Source organism: Manis pentadactyla (genome assembly GCF_030020395.1).
Source record: "Manis pentadactyla isolate mManPen7 chromosome Y unlocalized genomic scaffold, mManPen7.hap1 SUPER_Y_unloc_6, whole genome shotgun sequence".
Lineage (NCBI taxonomy): Eukaryota > Metazoa > Chordata > Mammalia > Pholidota > Manidae > Manis > Manis pentadactyla.
Window position 1 is genome coordinate 385,787 of NW_026644611.1, and position 15,008 is coordinate 400,794.

At 39.1% G+C, this 15,008-nt stretch overlaps 1 protein-coding gene across 1 annotated transcript in view; it reads right to left on the reverse strand.

The window, feature by feature from the left end:
* Window positions 1-15,008, reverse strand: part of LOC130682322 (transcription initiation factor TFIID subunit 1-like) — a 137,471-nt gene that overhangs the window by 9,901 nt on the left and 112,562 nt on the right. The window lies entirely within an intron of this gene.

Sequence of the window (15,008 nt, forward strand, 5' to 3'; positions counted from 1 at the left end):
ACCAATACATGGTCAAGTTTATTTCATTTATAACTAAACCTTCATACTGTTCCAAAATTATTTTGAAACAAATTCCAGTATTATTTCATCTCATTCATAAATCAGTATGTGTCTTTAAAGAATCTTAAAAAAATAACTATGATTTTATAATCGCAGATACATGTCATTATACATGTCAAAACCCTAAAAATGTGCAACATCAAGAGTGAACCCTAATGGGAACTATGGGCTTTGGGTGATAATGATGTGTCAGTTCAGGTTCATCAACTATAACAAATGTATCACTTTGGTGGGGGATGTTTATAATGAGGGAGGCTACATGTGGAGGGGGGCACTGGGTATATGGGAACTCTGCAGCTTCTGTTCAAGTTTGCTCTAAAGTGCTCTAAAAAATAAAGTCTATATAAAAAAAGAAAAACCAAGACAACTATGTAACATCTAAAATAATTAACAGTAATTCTTCAATATTATTAAACAGCTAGTCAACATTCAAATTTCTCCAACTGTTTCATAAATGCTTTTCTACATCTCATTTATTTGCATCAAAATCCAAGTAAGGTCCACACACTGCATTTGGCTGATGTGCCACTTTAAAGCACACGTACCTATCAGGTAATTCTTAACAAAACCATGTAGCTAGCTCCCATATGGCCTTTGTCACAAGTTGCAAACTGGTGGCCTGCAGGTCAATCCAGTTTTGTTCGGTCCACATAAAATATCAGTTCAGTTTGTGAAAATGGACTGAGGTGTATACCCCTAATATACACGCTTTTTTGGTATGTAAATTACACCTCAATAAAAGGGTTTAAGAAACTTGGCTGCCAATCATAAGGTTTCATATAAATATCCAAAGTCTGGCTTCTCTTAAATAATTTAAAGGTGTGGCAAAAGAGTCAGCATTCCCACAAGGCACGAATGGGCTGGAGTAGAGTAGCAGCTGCCCCTTTTAGGTAACACAGGGGTTCTCCAAGTTACCACAGCAGAGCCCACCAGTCTGCTTAACTCATTTATGCCTGGACCCTGAAGGCATGTGAGGTTTTGATCCCTTCCTTAAGGGCTTCCTAATATTATTTAATATACTGTTCAGTCACACATTCATTCACTCATTCATTCATTCACGGATTGAATTCATTTGGATTGAATTCCTTCCTTCCTTCATAACACATTACTGAGAACCTTCTATGTGCCTGGCTTTATACCCTGAAATGAGTAAGACATACACTATGTCCTCTAGAAGCTTAGAGTCTAGTATAGTGAGAGAGACTATAAACAAACAGGGTGATACAATGCAGTAGAAAAGCATACACAGGGTTAGGCACAGAGGAGGAAGTGGCCAATTCTGGGAGGTAAAAGAGAAAAAGGAATTAAGGAAAGGCTCCAGAGGAGCTAATTCCTGAATTAAACCTACTATTTATCAGAATGTAAAGGATAAAAAACATACACATGTGCCTGTGAAGTTTTCATGCCATACCTACTTGATTATTACAAGTGATTATACAATTAAGTCTCTTTCAGATAAAAGCTCTCACAAGTATAGACCATCTAATCTTTAAAAGATATAAAATAATGCTGTGTCCTCACACAGGCTGACTGACTGTAACAAACACAAATACAACAGAAAGAAAACTAAGTCAACTATCCAGGTATTTAGGACATAAATAAAAGCCAGCCACAGCTGGCTTATAATCAAGAATATTTTGAGTGACGGAAGACTGCAACTCAAGTTTTCTAGAGTTCTAATCTCCCAGGGTCATCAGTAGGTTGGTCCCCAAAATACTGATGGTGACAGACTGCCAAAGTTATCAGAAAAGCTTTCATCTTAACAGTGATGCATGATGCCAGAGAAAACAGACTGCGTACCAGTCACGGGCTGCCTTCACCGGGCCAGTACAACATCAGCTTCGGACAGTGTACTGGCTGTTTTACCTATAGGGATCTGCCCCATGGCTAAAATTCCAGCCTACTGATTAATAATTTCGCCCTTAGTATACTTCAGTTTTGAAACTTAAACATGAACTAACTAACCCTTCAGTATCGCAACAGTCTCATTTATAATACAGGGAAAAATCACTTTCATACATTTGCAAAATTTTCTCTTACTTTAAACCATTCTGAAGATGGGACCTGTTCTCTCCCTCTTTTCTTTGTGACACTCAACTCTGAAGAAATACGTAATAATACCAGCAGAATATGAAAAAATACAGTTTACATAGCTGATACACTTGTCTTGTGTTCTGATTACTAGCTGTTTGTGTCTCATCTCAGTTTTTGACAATCCATGTTCTCAAGGGTTACAAGGTTTAAACTATTTACCTCTATGACTCTACTATATATGCAAAGTAGCATTTAAGTTATTTTTGATTAAACATGGTGGTGGAGTTGGCAAACGACTGTTAACACCACTGAAAAAGGATAAAAATACCCAGATGTTTTCTTATCTCTACCTCTACCAGGAATTCTTGAATGGGGGGGTAATGAAAGAGCAATACATGAACCTCCTGAAACTGTAAACAAAATTATATATGTAATATACATTTTTCTGGATAGAAGACCTGTGGTTTTCCATGAGACTCTCAAAGGAGTCCATAACCCCTCCCCCCACCCCACCCCATATAATGCTAAATATATCACTCTATATTCTCCAGCAATCAGAAGCTTCCTAAAATTAGAACAATTAACTTTAGGTGTCACAGCTTATGAAGAAATGGAGTCCAGTAAAGAGACACACAAAGCTAACAGGGCCTCTGTGGGAATAATAAAGGTACTGGGGTAAATGGTGTGTGGGGAAAAAGATTAAGTAGAAACCGAATCCCAAGTTCCCAGTCCGTAAAGGGCTACTACATGGAAAATGAGAACTCACAGAGTAGTTTCCAGAATGACATGAAAATGAGTATGAAAAATAAGGTCAACTATGAATTATCACTGGTCCTATAGAAGAATAAGCTACCCATTTACAAAAAGAAATGTTTTCTGAATATATTTTGCTTCTCTGTCTCTTCTTATTACATCATGGCAAAGCAACTGTAAATGCCGTGTCAAAGAAATACATTTGTTTATATTTTGCCTCACTTCAAACAAGGATTGTCAGCAGCCTACATATTATTCAAATCTCAAAGTTCTTAAATAGTGTAATTCGAATGACAGCTTGGGAAAGTTGATGTTCTACCAAAATCAAGAAAACTCCTTCTGTCATTTCTAAGCTAATTTAACTATTCAGTGAGGTAAGGAGAAGACAGGAAAGTTTTAAGATTTGTGCTTCTATTTAGAGAAAGCACATATTATTGCTATCTGAAAGGTCTCAGAGAAAAAGCCCAGTCTAGTTGGTGAGCAATGCTGTACAACAAGGAGAGGTTTGTGATCACTTCTAAGCTCACATTTCCTTTGGGAGCTTTTACACCAATATTAAAAGTAACCTTCCTCCATAAGAAAATGAGTAGTCTGCCAAAACAAGCATAAATTATTAATGAGGGAGATTATGCATGTGTTCCAATGTGAATCATTAAAACTGAAAAATAAAATCTCAGCATGATAGAAAGCTTTTTCAGAAAAAAACAAGTGCCAGATTTAAAAAGAAAAGAAAAAAATCTGCACAGCTAATTTCTAAAAAACTAGAATTACCAAATTTAACTACACTAAACACACAGATCAAAGAGATGAGTTTGGCCTCTCCCAATTCATAGATACATAATCTCAAAGTAGGTCCAAAAAAAGTACAAAGAAAAGTGAATCTAATCTTCCAGACTTCAGCTAGGCTCTTTACTATTATGCAGAAGTTGGATCAAATGCAAGTTAAGATTCTTAGTTTCTGACATAAAAGGTCTGATCTCTCAACCTTGAGTAAAGAACCTCAATAAGAATCTGGACTAGAAACTCAAGAGGCTAGAAACTATCCAGAGGGGAACTGGGGTAATAAATCTCACTTGGAAAGGCTAGGATTTACATTCAGGACCTACCCAAAGAAAAGCCCCAGCTGCCTGAAAATGTTTTTTTTTCCCCAAATGAACTACCATTCCACTTAGCAACTTTAACAATATATATACAGCTTTGTCTAAATATACCCATTCGCATATCTACACAATTAGAAAAATAATACAGGCACATCAAAACACCTTTTCCTATAGAATACAATTTATAAAAGGGCTTGACTCTTCATTTTTCAGCACTTACTATAAGCCAGGTATAGTGCCAAGCTCTGGTGACACAAAGATAGAGCATTTCAAAAAAAACAGAACAACAGCAAAGTTGCAGGATACAAAATCAACACACAGAAATCTGTGGCTTTCCTATATACTAACAACGAACCAACAGAAAGAGAAATCAGGAAAACAACTCCATTCACAATTGCATCCAAAAAAATAAAATACCTAGGAATAAACCTAACCAAAGAAGTGAAAGACTTATACTCTGAAAACTACAAGTCACTCTTAAGAGAAATTAAAGGGGACACTAACAGATGGAAACTCATCCCATGCTCGTGGCTAGGAAGAATTAATATCGTTAAAATGGCCATCCTGCCCAAAGCAATATACAGATTTGATGCAATCCCTATGAAACTACCAGCAACATTCTTCAATGAACTGGAACAAATAGTTCAAAAATTCATATGGAAACACCAAAGACCCCGAATAGCCAAAGCAATCCTGAGAAAGAAGAATAAAGTAGGGGGGATCTCACTCCCCAACTTCAAGCTCTACTATAAAGCCATAGTAATCAAGACAATTTGGTACTGGCACAAGAGCAGAGCCACAGACCAATGGAACAGACTAGAGAATCCAGACATTAACCCAGACATATATGGTCAATTAATATTTGATAAAGGAGCCATGGACATACAATGGCGAAATGACAGTCTCTTCAACAGGTGGTTCTGGCAAAACTGGACAGCTACATGTAGGAGAATGAAACTGGACCATTGTCTAACCCCATATACAAAAGTAAACTCAAAATGGATCAAACACCTGAATGTAAGCCATGAAACCATTAAACTCTTGGAAGAAAACATAGGCGAAAACCTCTTAGACATAAACATGAGTGACCTCTTCTTGAACATATCTCCCCGGGCAAGGAAAACAACAGCAAAAATGAGTAAGTGGGACTATATTAAGCTGAAAAGCTTCTGTACAGCAAAAGACACCATCAATAGAACAAGAAGGATCCCTACAATATGGGAGAATATATTTGAAAATGACACATCCGATAAAGGCTTCACGTCCAGAATATATAAGGAGCTCACACGCCTCAACAAACAAAAAACAAATAACCCAATAAAAAAATGGGCAGAGGAACTGAACAGACAGTTCTCCAAAAAAGAAATACAGATGGCCAACAGACACATGAAAAGATGCTCCACATCGCTAATTATCAGAGAAATGCAAATTAAAACTACAATGAGGTATCACCTCACACCAGTAAGGATGGCTGCCATCCAAAAGACAAACAACAACAAATGTTGGCGAGGCTGTGGAGAAAGGGGAACCCTCCTACACTGCTGGTGGGAATGTAAGTTAGTTCAACCATTGTGGAAAGCAGTATGGAGGTATATCAAAATGCTCAAAACAGACTTACCATTTGACCCAGGAATTCCACTCCTAGGAATTTACCCTAAGAACGCAGCAATCAAGTTTGAGAAAGACAGATGCACCCCTATGTTTATCGCAGCACTATTTACAATAGCCAAGAATTGGAAGCAACCTAAATGTCCATCAATAGATGAATGGATAAAGAAGATGTGGTACATATACACAATGGAATACTACTCAGCCATAAGAAAAGGGCAAATCCAATCATTTGCAGCAACATGGATGGAGCTGGACGGTATTATGCTCAGTGAAACAAGCCAAGCGGAGAAAGAGAAATACCAAATGATTTCACTTATCTGTGGAGTATAAGAACAAAGGAAAAACTGAAGGAACAAAACAGCAGCAGAATTACAGAACTCAAGAATGGACTGACAGGTACCAAAGGGAAAGGGACTGGGGAGGATGGGTGGGTAGGGAGGGATAAGGGGGGGAAAGGTAGGGGGGTATTAAGATTAACATACATGGGGGGGTAAGAGAAAAGGGAGGGCTGTACAACACAGAGAAGGCAAGTAGTGATTCTACAACATTTTGCTATGCTGATGGACAGTGACTGTAAAGGGGTTTATAGGGGAGACCTGGTATAGGGGAGAGCCTAGTAAACATAAGATCCGTCATGTAAGTGTAGATTAGTGATACCAAAAACAAAGCAAAAAAAAAAAAAAAAAAAGGGCATTTCCTGTGTGGTAACCTCCAACGAGTTCTACACAAGGGTATAAAGGGCATATAAAAGTGTAGGCAAAGGGTCTGTTTGTGTTTATACAGAGGATCATAGCCTAATTGGGCTACCCTGAAAATGAACTAAGATACGATATGAAAAAGAACTTCCAACATCTGCACTCTCTGGAAGACTCATGCCAGAAGATGATCATCAAAAAACCCCAACAGGGGCGGAGCCAACACGGCGGCGTGAGTAGGACAGTGGGAATCTCCTCCCAAAAACATATATACTTTTGAAAATACAACAAACACAACTAGCCCTAAAAGAGAGACCAGAAGACGCAGGACAGTGGCCAGACTGCAGCTACACCAGCGAGAACCCAGCGACTGGTGAAAGGGGTAAGATACAAGCCCCGGCCCTGCGGGACCCGAGCGCCCCTCCCCCCAGCTCCCGGCGGGAGAACAATAGGCAGAGCGGGAGGGAGACGGAGCCCAGGACTGCCGAACACCCAGCCCCAGCCATCCGGGCCAGAGCGCAGACACAGTATATGCCCAGGGGGCCCTGGATACTGGGAGAACAGGGAGTAAGACCTCTGAGCGGGTGCTGAAGCTGATGCCCCTGTGACAAAGAAAAGCGGGGGCTTTTTGAAAGTCTTAAAGGGACAGGGACTTAACAGCTTGACGGAAACAACCCAGGTCACAGTACAGCAGCTGGAAATTACAGGGAAAACCGGGTGCACTAACCCCCTGGGCAACAGCTCTGAGACCCCTCACGGAGGCAAACAGTCAAGCAGCCCCCCCATCCATCACCCCACCGGGTGCTGCGAAAGCAGAGAAGCAGCCTGAGACAAATTCCGCCCACAGAAAGGGAAATTTCTCCCTCCCGGCCAGGCAAGACACAAAGACCCACTCTACACGCAATTACCCAACACAAGCCACTAGGGGTCGCAGTTGCCCCAGTAAAGAAAGGCCAGTAGTAAGTGAAAATTTTGGCCCTCCCAGCTGACAGTCAATAGCACCTGTCAACATGAAAAGGCAAAAAAATATGATCCAGACAAGACTAACCCAGACAGCTTCGGCATCTGCTACATCTTCCCCTGAGAAGGAATCTGGGGAGATAGATTTAGCCAGTCTACCTGAAAAAGAATTCAAAACAAAAGTCATAACCATGCTGATGGACTTGCAGAGAAATATGCAAGAACTAAGGAAGGAGAATTCAGAAATAAAACAAGTTCTGGAAGGACTTCAAAACAGAATGGACGAGATGCAAGAGACCATTAATGGACTAGAAAACAGAGAACAGGAACGCAGAGAAGCTGATGCAGAGAGAGATAAAAGGATCTCCAGGAATGAAAGAATTTTAAGAGAGCTGAGTGATCAATATAAAAGAAATAATATAAGAATCATAGGCATTCCAGAAGAAGTAGAGAGAGAAAAGGGGATAGAAAATGTCTTTGAAGAAATAATTGCTGAAAATTTCCCCAAATTAGGGGAAGAAATGGCCTCTCAGACAACAGAGGTACACAGAACTCCCATGACAAGGGATCCAAGGAGGGCAACACCAAGACACATAATAATTAAAATGGCAAAGATCAAAGACAAGGACAAAGTATTACAAGCAGCCAGAGAGAAAAAAAAGGTTACCTACAAAGGAAAACCCATCAGGCTATCATCAGACTTCTCAACAGAAACCCTACAGGCCAGAAGAGAATGGCATGATATACTTAATGCAATGAAACAGAAGGGCCTCGAACCAAGACTACTATATCCAGCACGAATATCATTTAAATATGAAGGAGGGATTAAACAATTCCCAGACAAGCAAAAGTTGAGGGAATTTGCCTCCCACAAACCACCTCTACAGGGCATCCTACAGGGACTGCTCTAGATGGGAGCACTCCTAAAAAGAGCACACAACAAAACACCCAACATATGAAGAAGGGAGGAGGAGGAATAAGAAGGGAGATAAATAAAGAATCATCAGATTGTGTTTATAATAGCTCAACAAGCGAGTTAAGTTAGACAGTAAGACAGTAAAGAAGCTAACCCTAAACCTTTGGTAACCACAAACTCAAAGCCTGCAATGGCAATAAATTCATACCTTTCAATAATCACCCTAAATGAAAATGGACTGAAAGCACCAATCAAAAGACACAGAGTAATAGAATGGATAAAAAAGCAAGATCCATCCATATGCTGCTTACAAGAGACTCACCTCAAACCCAAAGACGCGCACAGACTTAAAGTCAAGGGATGGAAAAAGATATTTCAAGCAAACAACAGAGAGAAGAAAGCAGGTGTTGCAATTCTGGTATCAGACAAAACAGACTTCAAAATAAAGAAAGTAACAAAAGACAAAGAAGGACATTACATAATGATAAAGGGCTCAGTCCATCAAGAGGATATAACCATTATAAATATATATGCACCCAATACAGGAGCACCAACATACCTGAAACAAATATTAACAGAACTAAAGGAGGAAATAGAATGCAATGCATTCATTCTAGGAGACTTCAACACACCACTCACTCCAAAGGACAGATCCACCAGACAGAAAATAAGTAAGGACACAGAGGCACTGAACAACACACTAGAACAGATGGACCTAATAGACATCTACAGAACTCTACATCCAAAAGCAACAGGATACACGTTCTTCTCAAGTGCACATGGAACATTCTCCAGAATAGACCACATACTAGGACACAAAAAGAGCCTCAGAAAATTCCAAAAGATTGAAATCCTACCAATCAACTTTTCAGACCACAAAGGCATTAAACTAGAAATAAACAGTTCAAAGAAAGCAAAAAGGCTCACAAACACATGGAGGCTAAACAACACGCTCCTAAATAATCAATGGATCAATGACCAAATCAAAATGGAGATCCAGCAATATATGGAAACAAATGACAACAACAACACTAAGCCCCAACTTCTGTGGGACACAGCAAAAGCAGTCTTAAGAGGAAAGTATATAGCACTCCAAGCATATTTAAAAAAGGAAGAGCAATCCCAAATGAACGGTCTAAAGTCACAACTATCAAAATTGGAAAAAGAAGAACAAATGAGGCCTAAGGTCAGCAGAAGGAGGGACATAATAAAGATCAGAGAAGAAATAAATAAAATTGAGAAGAATAAAACAATAGCAAAAATCAATGAAACCAAGAGCTGGTTCTTCGAGAAAATAAACAAAATAGATAAGCCTCTAGCCAGACTTATTAAGAGGAAAAGAGAGTCAACACAAATCAACAGTATCAGAAATGAGAAAGGAAAAATCACAACAGATCCCGCAGAAATACAAAGAATTATTAGAGACTACTATGAAAACCTATATGCTAACAAGCTGGGAAACCTAGGAGAAATGGACAACTTCCTAGAAAAATACAACCTTCCAAGACTGACCCAAAAAGAAACAGAAAATCTAAACAGACCAATTACCAGCAACGAAATTGAAGCGGTAATCAAAAAACTACCAAAGAACAAAACCCCCGGGCCAGATGGATTTACCTTGGAATTTTATCAGACATACAGGGAAGACATAATACCCATTCTCCTTAAAGTTTTCCAAGAAATAGAAGTGGAGGGGATACTCCCAAACTCATTCTATGAAGCTAACATCACCCTAATACCAAAACCAGGCAAAGACACCACCAAAAAAGAAAACTACAGACCAATATCCCTGATGAATGTAGACGCAAAAATACTCAACAAAATTTTAGCAAACCGAATTCAAAAATACATCAAAACCATCGTACACCATGACCAAGTGGGATTCATCCCAGGGATGCAAGGATGGCACAACATTCGAAAGTCCATCAATATCATCCACCACATCAACAAAAAGAAAGACAAAAACCACATGATCATCTCCATAGATGCTGAAAAAGCATTTGACAAACTTCAACATCCATTCTTGATAAAAACTCTCAGCAAAATGGGAATAGAGGGCAACTACCTCAACATAATAAAGGCCATCTATGAAAAACCCACAGCCAACATTATATTGAATAGCGAGAAGCTGAAAGCATTTCCGCTGAGATCGGGAACTAGACAGGGATGCCCACTCTCCCCACTGTTATTTAACATTGTACTAGAGGTCCTACCCACGGCAATCAGACAAAACAAAAAAATACAAGGAATCCAGATTGGCAAAGAAGAAGTCAAACTGTCACTATTTGCAGATGACATGACACTGTACATAAAAAACCCTAAAGACTCCACCCCAGAACTACTAGAACTGATATCGGAATACAGCAAAGTTGCAGGATACAAAATCAACACACAGAAATCTGTGGCTTTCCTATATACTAACAATGAACCAACAGAAAGAGAAATCAGGAAAACAACTCCATTCACAATTGCATCCAAAAAAATAAAATACCTAGGAATAAACCTAACCAAAGAAGTGAAAGACTTATATTCTGAAAACTACAAGTCACTCTTAAAAGAAATTAAAGGGGACACTAACAGATGGAAACGCATCCCATGCTCATGGCTAGGAAGAATTAATATCGTCAAAATGGCCATCCTGCCCAAAGCAATATACAGATTTGATGCAATCCCTATGAAACTACCAGCAGCATTCTTCAATGAACTGGATCAAATAATTCAAAAATTCATATGGAACCACCAAAGATGCTGAATATCCAAAGCAATCCTGAGAAAGAAGAATAAAGTAGGGGGGATCTCACTCCCCAACTTCAAGCTCTATTATAAAGCCATAGTAATCAAGACAATTCGGTACTGGAACAAGAACAGAGCCACAGACCAATGGAACAGACTAGAGAATCCAGACATTAACCCAGACATATATGGTCAATTAATATTTGATAAAGGAGCCATGGACATACAATGGCGAAATGACAGTCTCTTCAACAGATGGTGCTGGCAAAACTGGACAGCTACATGTAGGAGAATGAAACTGGACCATTGTCTAACCCCATATACAAAAGTAAACTCAAAATGGATCAAAGACCTGAATGTAAGTCATGAAACCATTAAACTCTTGGAAGAAAACATAGGCAAAAACCTCTTAGACATAAACATGAGTGACCTCTTCTTGAACATATCTCCCCGGGCAAGGAAAACAACAGCAAAAATGAACAAGTGGGACTATATTAAGCTGAAAAGCTTCTGTACAGCAAAAGACACCATCAATAGAACAAAAAGAAACAGTATGGGAGAATATCTTTGAAAATGACACATCCGATAAAGGCTTGACGTCCAGAATATATAAAGAGCTCACACGCCTCAACAAACAAAAAACAAATAACCCAATTAAAAAATGGGCAAAGGAACTGAACAAACGGTTCTCCAAAAAAGAAATACAGATGGCCAACAGACACATGAAAAGATGCTCCACATCGCTAATTATCAGAGAAATGCAAATTAAAACTACAATGAGGTATCACCTCACACCAGTAAGGATGGCTGCCATCCAAAAGACAAACAACAACAAATGTTGGCGAGGCTGTGGAGAAAGGGGAACCCTCCTACACTGCTGGTGGGAATGTAAACTTGTTCAACCATTGTGGAAAGCAGTATGGAGGTACATCAAAATGCTCAAAACAGACTTACCATTTGACCCAGGAATTGCACTCCTAGGAATTTACCCTAAGAATGCAGCAATCAAGTATGAGAAAGACAGATGCACCCCTATGTTTATCGCAGCACTATTTACAATAGCCAAGAATTGGAAGCAACCTAAATGTCCATCGATAGATGAATGGATAAAGAAGATGTGGTACATATACACAATGGAATACTACTCAGCCATAAGAAAAGGGCAAATCCAATCATTTGCAGCAACATGGATGGAGCTGGAGGGTATTATGCTCAGTGAAACAAGCCAAGCGGAGAAAGAGAAATACCAAATGATTTCACTTATCTGTGGAATATAAGAACAAAGGAAAAACTGAAGGAACAAAACAGCAGCAGAATCACAGAACTCAAGGATGGACTAACAGGTACCAAAGGGAAAGGGACTGGGGAGGATGGGTGGGTAGGGAGGGATAAGGGGGGGAGAAGCAGGCGGGTATTAAGATTAACATGCATGGGGGGGGTAGGAGAAAAGGGAGGGCTGTACAACACAGAGAAGACAAGTAGTGATTCTACAACAGGTTGCTACGCTGATGGACAGTGACTGTAAAGGAGTATATAGGGGGGACCTGGTATAGGGGAGAGCCTAGTAAACAAAGTATTCGTCATGTAAGTGTAGATTATTGATTAAAACAAAAATGCAGTTCCTATGTGGTGACCTCTAATGAGTTCTACACAATGATATAAAGGACATATAAAAGTGTAGGCAAAGGGTCTGTTTGTGTTTATACAGAGGATCAAAGCCTAATTTGGCTACCCCGAAAATGAACTAAGATACGATATGAAAGAGAACTTCCAACATCAGCACTCTCGGGAAGACTCATGCCAGAAGATGATCATCAAAAAACCCCAACAAAGATCCACGCACTGCTACAGCTGTAGATGCACTCATCCCACCAGCTCCTGGACTTGCCATGGGAATGAAGGAGATATCTAAGCTGGCCTGTGCATACAGTAAAACAACAAATTTGACTGGATCTATACTGTTGGGACTCAACCAAGAATTAGGAGAAGTGCAAATTGTACCGCTCCAAAATCTTACAACTACAGACTATTTACTGTTAAAAGAACATATGGGATGTGAACAGTGCCCAGGAATGGGTTGTTTTAATTTGTCTGATTTTTCTCAAACTATTCAAATTCAGTTAGATAATAACCATCATATCATTGATAAGTTTTCACAAATGCCTAGGGTGCCTTAATGGTTTTCTTGGTTTCACTGGAGATGGCTGGTAATTACAGGTATGCTTTGGTTATGTAACTATACTCCTATTATGTTAATGTGTGTGCGCAATTTAAGTAGTAGCTTAAAATCTATACATGCTGAAGTTACTCTACAAGAAGATATGTCAAAGAAATAATCAATCTTCCCATGTTTTCTCCCGCCTGCTACTTCTATAGCTTTTCTTCTTCCTTCCTAATTACAACGAATTCTTAAATAGAATTCGTGCCTCATATCAAATTTACCGAGTATCATAACTCCTCCAAGTGGTAAAGATACCTCAAGAAAAATGCTGGGCATAGAAGCCACAGGGCATAAATATGCAAAGAAATAAAAAGCTAACCATTTCAAACAATAAGGCTTCTCTCTCACTGACCAACTTAACATTTCCCTGTATGGCCCCGGAAGATGACTGGTTAGCCAGAGACGGGAAAGATTCCTCAAGGGAGGAACAAGCTAAGACAGGCACAGTCGCAGGGGGGTCATCAGGTGAGAAATTGGGGATCAACAGAGGTGAGGCTTAGAACCTCACCCCCCTGTTCTGAGAGAAATCTTCTGCATATGTGGAAGTTTTATTGCCCTTGTCTAGCTTGGATTAACACATAGTCTACAGGCACACACCTGATCATCTACATTTGCTCTCTTACAACACTAAACTATGTTTTCTACCTTTACGTTGTATCTACCTACCACTTCAGCATCTTATTAAAAATAATAAAGAGAGAAATGTGGTATCCACATATAAATCAAGTATAAAAATCAAATGTGTATTCATATTTGAACTGACTGTTTATAGTTCATAATGCATGAGCAAAACCAAAAGTTTCTGTGATGACTGCCCTTGTACTGTTCACCATGTAACTTATTTACTATGTAAGAATTTGTTCTCCATGTAAGAACTTGTTCGTTATGCTTCAGAAGATTGGAGACTGACGAAAATTAGGCTTGGGGTGGATTAATGATTGTGCATTGAGCATTGACTCCCCTATACAGAATTTTATTGTTGTTAACTACCATTTGATCAATAAATATGAGAGATGCCCTAACAACAACAACCAAGAAAAAGTACACACTTCCAATTGTAAAATAAATAAGCAACTGGGATGTAATGTATAGCATAAGGAATATAGTCAAAATATTGTAACAACTTGGTATGGTGATAGCTGGTACTTAGAATTATCATGTATATAAATGTTGAATCACTGTGTTGTACACCTGAAACTAATGTAATGTAATACTGTGTGTCAACTACCCTTCAATTAAAAAAAAAAAAAAAAAAAACCCCAACAAAGATCCACGCACTGCTACAGCAGTAGATGCACTCATCCCACCAGTTCCTGGACTTGCCATGGGAATGAGGAAGGAGATATCTAAGCTAGCCTGTGCATACAGTAAAACAACAAATTGGACTGGATCTATACTGTTGGAACTCAACCAAGAATTTGGAGAAGTGCAAATTGTAGCGCTCCAAAATCTTACAACTACAGACTATTTACTGTTAAAAGAACATATGGCATGTGAACAGTCCCCAGGAATGGGTTGTTTTAATTTGTCTGATTTCTCTCAGACTGTTCAAGTTCAGTTGGACAATATCCACCATATCATAGATAAGTTTTCACAAATGCCTAAGGTGCCTTAATGGTTTTCTTGGTTTCACTGGAGATGGCTGGTAATTACAGGTATGCTTTGGTTATGTAACTATACTCCTATTATGTTAATGTGTGTGCGCAATTTAAGTAGTAGCTTAAAATCTATACATGCTGAAGTTACTCTACAAGAAGATATGTCAAAGAAATAATCAATCTTCCCATGTTTTCTCCCGCCTGCTACTTCTATAGCTTTTCTTCTTCCTTCCTAATTACAACGAATTCTTAAATAGAATTCGTGCCTCATATCAAATTTACCGAGTATCATAACTCCTCCAAGTGGTAAAGATACCTCAAGACAAA